Source organism: Uloborus diversus, chromosome 2 (assembly GCF_026930045.1).
Source record: "Uloborus diversus isolate 005 chromosome 2, Udiv.v.3.1, whole genome shotgun sequence".
Lineage (NCBI taxonomy): Eukaryota > Metazoa > Arthropoda > Arachnida > Araneae > Uloboridae > Uloborus > Uloborus diversus.
The window spans coordinates 16,715,207-16,723,094 of NC_072732.1; the positions used below are offsets into that span (position 1 = coordinate 16,715,207).

At 31.8% G+C, this 7,888-nt stretch overlaps 1 protein-coding gene across 1 annotated transcript in view; it reads right to left on the reverse strand.

Annotated features, from left to right (window-relative positions):
- The window catches only part of LOC129216881 (protein dissatisfaction-like), a 109,555-nt gene extending 102,963 nt beyond the window's left edge, over positions 1-6,592 (reverse strand). Inside the window, exon 1 of the mRNA XM_054851096.1 lies at positions 6,414-6,592. The gene's annotated coding sequence lies outside the window, so the exon portion shown is untranslated. The remainder of the gene's footprint in view (positions 1-6,413) is intronic.
- Between the last annotated feature and the right edge of the window lie 1,296 nt (positions 6,593-7,888).

Consider the following 7,888-nt stretch of genomic DNA (forward strand, 5'->3'; position numbering starts at 1 on the left):
TGGTATATTTATAAATCTCAAATGGGGCTTTGTCTCTAAATTATTTCAAATACATCCATTTTTCAGTAAACACAGTTTTCATAAAAAAAAAAAAAAAAGAAATATAATTATTATGTTTCGTTTTATTATTCAATATATTTTTAATGTAAAAATATATTGTTGATGTAAAATAGATATCGCATCATTCTTTTCGACTGTTAAGCATTTTGTTTCAGTAATAAAACATCAGGGAATTGTTTGTAAAAGTAGGAATAAAATAAAGCAAGGTAAGCACATAAACGAGGTCTCCCACGTTAGGGTCATAGGTAAAAGAATTGTATAACAATAATGTCTCACTACGAAATTTCGAATCTGAATGGATTGAAAAATTACTGCAGTGAAGAATTTTCTTACTGTCTCTCTACGAAATTTCAAATCTGAATGGATTGAAAAATTACTGCAGCGAAGAATTTTCTTACTATTACTTCCACTGAATAATAATCTTTACTAATAATAAAGCTGAAAGTCTCTCTGTCCGGATCTCTATCTGTCGGGATTACTGTGAAGCGCATAGCGCCTAGACCGTTCGGCCGATTTTCATGAAATTTGGCACAAAGTTAGTTTGTAGCATGGGGGTGTGCACCTCGAAGCGATTTTTCGAAAATTCAATGTGGTTTTTTTTCTATTTCAATTTTAAGAACAAAACTATCATAAGATGAACGAGTAAATTACGAAATTAACATAACGTGGAACCGTAACATGAGCACAAGCGAATTGGCGAGATAAGAAATTATCATAATGTGGAACCGTAACATGGGTACAAGCCAATTGGCGAGAAAATTCACCACACATTATTTGTAAATACACAGGCGAACCGAAAGACCTTTTAATTTTTCTATTACGGGCAAAGCCGTGAAGATACCACTAGTTAAAAAAAAAAGTGTATGGTTCATCATCGGCACACAAAAATTTTAAGACATTTTTGAGAATTGAACTTTTATCTGCCAACAGACACATTTCAGTTTCTTAAAAACAGTTTCTGAAATTTTCTAGTGTAAATCTGCTAAAGAGAGAAGGGTGAGGATGGGGGGGGGGGGAGGTGAACGGTGATACTGTGTGACAGAGGGAGAACAAAATTTTGAAAAAGTATGACATCATTAGTGGACATTTCTCTAAGTTCATAAATAAATTTAAAAAAAGTAAATAAATAATTAAGTATAAATGTTAAAAAACCGTGTTAATAACGTCTCAAACATCAAATTTACGTCTAACACAACCTCATTTATAGCAATTCTTTACGTAAAAAATCAAGCGCTTAAAATTCGCTCAATGAATCAGTCTATCTACAACCCTCCTCAACGTTGTCTACCTAGAAACAAGTTTTAATTTCCGTTACTAAATCCTTTACTGATTGCTAAAAATGTACCTCTGAATCTTTTTTTGTTGGTGCTAAAATATACCTTTGAATTAATATTTATTGGTGCTAAAAATGTCTTTTAGTGTTTGCACTTTTTTAAAGAAAAAAAACCGGTTTATACTTTTTTCTTCCGTATACGCTAATGTGAACTTTTTTTTTTTTTTTTTTTTTTGACTTTTTAAAACTTGCTTTAAAAACATTGAATTGAAAAAATCCTTCTCTTTCTATGTTTTGTGTCAAAAATAAAAATAAATAAATAAATAAATAAAATCTGATTAAGTTTTGTTTGCAGCGAATTTGTCTCATGTTAAGCTTTTTTAACTGCTTAAAATTGAACGCAATTTATTTTGATAAAAAAAAAAAAAAAAAAAAAAAAAAAAAAAAACATGCAAACAAACAAAAAAAAAAAAAAGAATCATGCGAGTGAAGTTCCTTGGTTAATCGTTTTTGGACAAAAAAATCTTTGTAGGAATCAAAATGTTCCTTCAAAAGTTTTATGAGGAAATAGGAAGACTGAGATAACGGGAACTTCTAACGGGAAATTGAGGGGAGACGCAAACCTCCCTCAACTCGTATATCTCACCTTCTTTTTTTACTTCAAAACATTTATTTACTCAAGCAATATTTTTCTGACTCTTTTTTTTTTAAAGATATCTTTATGAAACATATCTCTTCTTATGCTTTTAGCAACTAGGTTCGTTTTGAAAAAAAAAATAAATAAATAAATAAATCTTTAAAGCAGTTTTTTTTTTAATTTTATGATTAAAGTTCTAAAACGGCGTATTTTTTGGTTCATTAATTTGTAAAGTAAAATTGACTTTTTTATACATCAATACAATAATGCTCTGTATACGAAATATCTTTTGCAGAACAGATTCTTGGCGAACCTCACTAGTCGCCTGCTAAAATAGTGAGACCACAGGAGGGATTTTTTGTCAGTGCCTATTCACTCACTATCCCGAATTGGTGAATCGTCAGTTGGCGCTATTTTAGAAAGAACCAAGTTCCGCAGATAATGCTGAGTGCTGAAATTTTTATTGGTAGTTTAAAATTTTGAGAAAAAATTCGTTATTGACAACAGATGACCTACATCAATGCAATATTCTACATATATTTCTACATCAATGCAATAACGCTCTGTATACGAAGTATCTTTTGCAGAAGAGATTCTTGGCGAACCTCACTAGTCGCCTGCTAGTGAGACCACACGAGGAATTTTTGTCAGTGCCTATTCACTCACTATCCCGAATTGGTGAATTGTCAATTGGCGCTGTTTCAGAAAGAACCAAGTTCCGCAGATAATGCTGAGTGCTGAAATTTTTACTGTTATTTTAAAGTTTTGAGAAAAAATTCGTTATTGACAACAGATGACCTTGCAGTCTTAGATTAGTTTATGTAGTTGTTATTTGCATTCCTTGAAACTTCGTTAACATTTCTGTGCTTTGCTTTAACTTCTTTCACAGAGAAAGCAAAGTAGCACAAAATACCAGTTTTCTATTCACTGTTTCAACTAATGTCAGCCACTACTCATATACGAGAAGTTGAATTAACTGACAGCAAAAATCAAATGTATACTAAGCACTAGCGCGGCCAGAAGTAGCTTCTGGGGGGGGGGGTGATCAAAAATATCTTCTGGTTGCGATTTTCGATCAAAATTACCTTCTGAAGGTGAGTTTTTTGATCCAAACAGCCCCTTCACAGGGGTGGATTCAGGAGAGGGTCAAAGGGTCAACTGACCCCCCTGTGACAAGATGTTTTTAATGATTATTATTCAAACTTCAAACTTTTAGTTCCGAAAAAATAGTATCTGGAGATGATGTTTTCCTTTTTTTGCTTCGTTCTGTAAGGTTTTTCTTCCCAATACGTCGTAATGCAAAGGATATGACTGAATTCGTTTACAGGGCTACTGCTATTATGAGTTTTTTTGTTCATTTTCAAAAGAACAATCACCTCTAATGAGCTTACAGTTTTTTCAGAGCACTCTTCTACATCAAACCATAACGTTTTGTGTGCTATAAAATATTCATGTAAAGATATTCAACTATTTAAAACGGTAACGTGTCCAGCCTATCAGCCAAAGAAAGATTATTTTTAGTAAAAATTTGGAGGAATATGATCCATGGCAGAGGTCACACCATTGAAAAATTTAGAGGGGGGGGGGGATTTGAAAGGGTTTTGATCTTAATTTTTGGTATGGGGGAGGGAGGGGGTCGTTACCTATATGAGAGGGTAGGCCATCACCCCTGGGAGAATTGGCACCCCTGTTTAACTGATTTTGTATACAGTATAACACGCTGACCATTGAGCCTTGACCCCCATTCCAAAAAAATTCTGGATCCGCCCCTGCCCTTTCATACGCATAAACTACTGCATTAGAGTTTGCATTTATGTTAAAAACAATGCCTTTGGGTCTTGTTTTCACCCCCAAAACTTCGCTGCGTCACTGATAAGGCAAAATGTAAATTTTAAAATGGAACTAAATTCGAAAGACTTACATACGTTCTTTTAATGAAGGAAAGAAAAAATGCGAAAACTTTTAATCTCAGCTTGTTATTTTATCCACTCCAGATTAAATACAAGGTTTTTTCTTGACAAGGAATGCTACGTAAACGAATCTAATTTGCTTCTTTCTTTACCTTTCATTTTTACTGCTTTGATATAAATTAATTTATGAGCAGACTACATGAACCTTAAAATAGTTTAGTGCTGCAAAACAGTGTATCGCTCACCAGCAATGTAAGTAGGTCATCTATGAAAAAAGCTTTGGAAAAAATTGAGGCTAGATATTTTACTATTTTAAATGAGGACAGTACATTATAGAAAACGAATGTATTGAGTAAAATGATCTTGGTTTAGTAGTCTAAATTTGTAGTTTATATTTAAAGTTTGAAAATTTCTTTTATAATGAGAAATTTGAATTTTGTGCCACTGTTGATCAAACCGTTTACATACCACCACAAAGCAGTTGCGTTAACTTTGTGCTAGAATTATGGCAAGAAAAAAAACATTCTGATTTTTAAAAAAAAAATTAAATTCTGATTTTAAAAAAGTTTTTGTTTTTAATTTTTGAGATAGACTACTATTTTTACCCGTGAGTTATATGTTAAAAATAGTATTAAATATAAAGATATAATTTTAAAAAATGAAAACAAAAAGCCTGAGAATTAATACTTCTAATATATTTTTATGACGTGAAATTCAAATGAGAAATCTTTTATAATCATGTTTTTACTAAAGAAAAAATTATTTTCTAACATTTTTCTTTGATTTGCTCTTAAATACAAGGCACCGTCGAAACGGTTTTAAGGAATTTTAACATCACACCTGCCATAATCCCACTTAACATACCCGCATCATATATGTCTAAAATGAAGTAAGAGTTTGTCAATATTTTACGATTAAAAATGAAATAAATGAGGGCAATTCACAACAGTAAATCTTTATCCATTTCCTTTTTAACATCAGCAAACATTTTTATTTAAATGTTTAAAGTATGTCTAAAGCAAGAACTGGCTAATAGAATACAATTGTAGGAATTTTAAAGTTTTCAAAACTTTTGTTCATTCGTAAATCGCATGAAATTTGTATGATTTAAGAGCGAAATTCATTGGGTGCGGGGGGGGGAGGTTCAGAATAGGAACGTATGTAAGCTCTCGTGCAAAATTAACCTTGTCCCAGTTTTAAAGTATATCTAAGTTCCGTATTGCTGTTATCATCAATTACTCTGTTTCGTGAACTAGTTCAAGATACCTTTAAAAAATTTTAAAGGAAAAAAATAGTAATATCAGACATTTTCTAAATTTTTCTGGGTTTATTATTCAATTTGTTTAAAAGTGTGAACAGTAAAAACAATACTTCATTTTAAAAAATAAACTTGAAGAAAAGCTTTCCTCTTCAAAATAGTTCAGTAGCAAATTATCTTATTTTTAGTTTCATTCAATAAAAAAAACCCCCTCCCAAAAAAAAAACCATTTATAATCGTATTTAATCACAGGAAGATTTTTAAGAAGATAATTGTTTTCTATTTTTTAATTAGAAAGAGAAAAGGGAAAAAAAATGATCACGCTTTTTAAGTAATTAAAAAAAAAATAGTTCGATAAATTTGCAAGAATTGGATATGCTAATGTAATAAAAATTGATCTTAGAATTGATCACTGGAGTTTTCAAAATTACATTTTTGGAACATCTATAAAAACTACTGTTGTTAATTGTTCAATGTTGAAATAAAAGGAAATTACATCATAATACTACATATGCGTACATGAGCCAAAGACAAAATCACAATGTATATAATATTTTTATATCTACATTTTTTCCCTTCAAAATAAAAACGTACCAAAGTTTATCGAATTTCCAAAAATAATAATCTTTTCCTTTTATTTCATTAAAACTATCACGATTATTATTTTTTTTTTTAATTTTATAGATCGGGGTTCCTTTTCATTTTTCAGAAAACGGTATACTCTAGTCTAGTATCAATTGTGAAGTACTTTACGAAATATATGTATTTAATATCAGTGCATGAATTGAAAAAAAAAAAAAAACTTAAGAACTCAACGCCTCCTTTGGGTACAAAGTAGCAGAGATAGATATAAGGGCAGCAAAAACTTTGTACCCAACTGAGATAGTTCTTTCTATTCACATTTTCCTTGTTGCCTTCTAAAGATAAGTTTCAGTCTTAAGAAACAGGTAATTAATATTTAAAATACTTTTTTCAAAACTATAGTTTTAAAATTATGAAATCGTTACTTAATTTGTTGTAATAAAACAGGCAAGAAAAATTTATGCTAAATCACCTCTTCTAGGCTGTAAATAGTCCATCTGCAAATTTACTTAAATATTAAACATGTAACTAGCTCAATACATGGTAACTATCAATAAGTTTCTAATCTTTTACATTTTTTTGCATTGCTTTACGAGAAAATTTTTATTTTAAGTGATTTTTTCACAGAAGTTGTTTTTCTGTAACTTACTAAAAGTTACAACTATAAATTAGGATTTTAAATTTTAAACTTACCTCAACAGAAGACAAGCAGTGGATCCCGGTGGAAACAGTTTGAAGTTTGAAGTTGCAGCTGGAGAAATGATTGAATCTTTAAGGACTTCACGAGGACATCTTTGGGGTGATTTCAACTAGTAAAAGTCAGTAGGCAGTGAGTTCAATTCTTGCTTTCCCAAACACGTCGGTCATGATTTAGTTATTAATATTCATAGATTCTTTGTAGAAGCTTCATCTTTACAAAACTACAAAAGTCTTGTTAAAAGAACTTCTTGTCTTTTAAGCTAACAATAATTTGTTTCTTTCATTAGCAGACAACAAATTTTCAGTGTTTTTTTCAAAAAGAAAGCAAGGAATATGGCTGTAGATATTAGTATGATTGTGGCCTAACTTTACTTTCTTCAGCATTTTGCTCTTACAGTCATGTCTTGATGTATTTTGTAGTATCTATGTGTGATAGCATTTTGTAATAAGATTATGTTAATAGAAATTTTCCCTAATTTTATTGCACAAACATGAATGAAAAAAATAACTTTTTTCAGAAACTTCCGATTTCATTTACGAGTGTTTTTCTTCTTTCAAATATTTATACTACACATATATAGCTCAATTGGAAATCTTTTTGAAAAAGTTAGTATTGCACGAGAGATGAATATAGAAAAATATTTTTGAAGTCCATAACTGACAACTCAAAAGCTGTTTACTGGAACAAAACTGATGTTCATCTGATTGAATGCGATGAACGTTTTTCCCTTTGTGAGCGCATCGCCGTTGATTCTAAAGTGGCTTTCTCTTGCCGGGACTTTGCTATATGAACGGCCATCGCACAAATTAAAATAGTTCTCCCGGATTGAGCGGGCACAGGTGCGATCGTTCGGATTCTGCGCGGGGTTGCCCATCCCCCCAGGCTCGAAGGGGGTTGGCCGGATGCCCCTGAGGGAGGCGGGGCCTATGCGGGGGACGAGGCAACCACGTGCCGGCGCGGACTTTTGTCCGTGTGTGTGGGTGGCCGCCCCAATTATGTTCTGGAGAAGAGCAGATTTTTCGCTTTACCACTCGTGTCGAGGAAAACCACAAAGACACAGGTTATTTGACATATTATTTTTATTTATGAATGTATCCGGTACAATTCCTTTAAACCGCCTATCTGTAAAACGCAGTTCTCTATAAACCGCACACTTCTTCATAAGTAAACAATAAGTTGTGCTGTTCAAAAAGCGCTATATTCTGCATTGTAAACTTAATGGTCGTTCAAGCAAATTACAATTTGGAAAGTTTCTCATCTCCCAACCGAAAATCAAAACTTAATACTGAAAAGTGTTATTCACTGCAATGAAAAATAGTACGTCTGTTCCACGGAAAAAAAAAAGAAATATTGTCCCGCACGTGACAGCTGATACACATGAAAAAAACAAATGTTTTTAAAAGGTAATGAGCAAACATTTGTTGCTTAAAAGATCGCAAATGTGTGTGAGAGTTTATAAAGAAACATT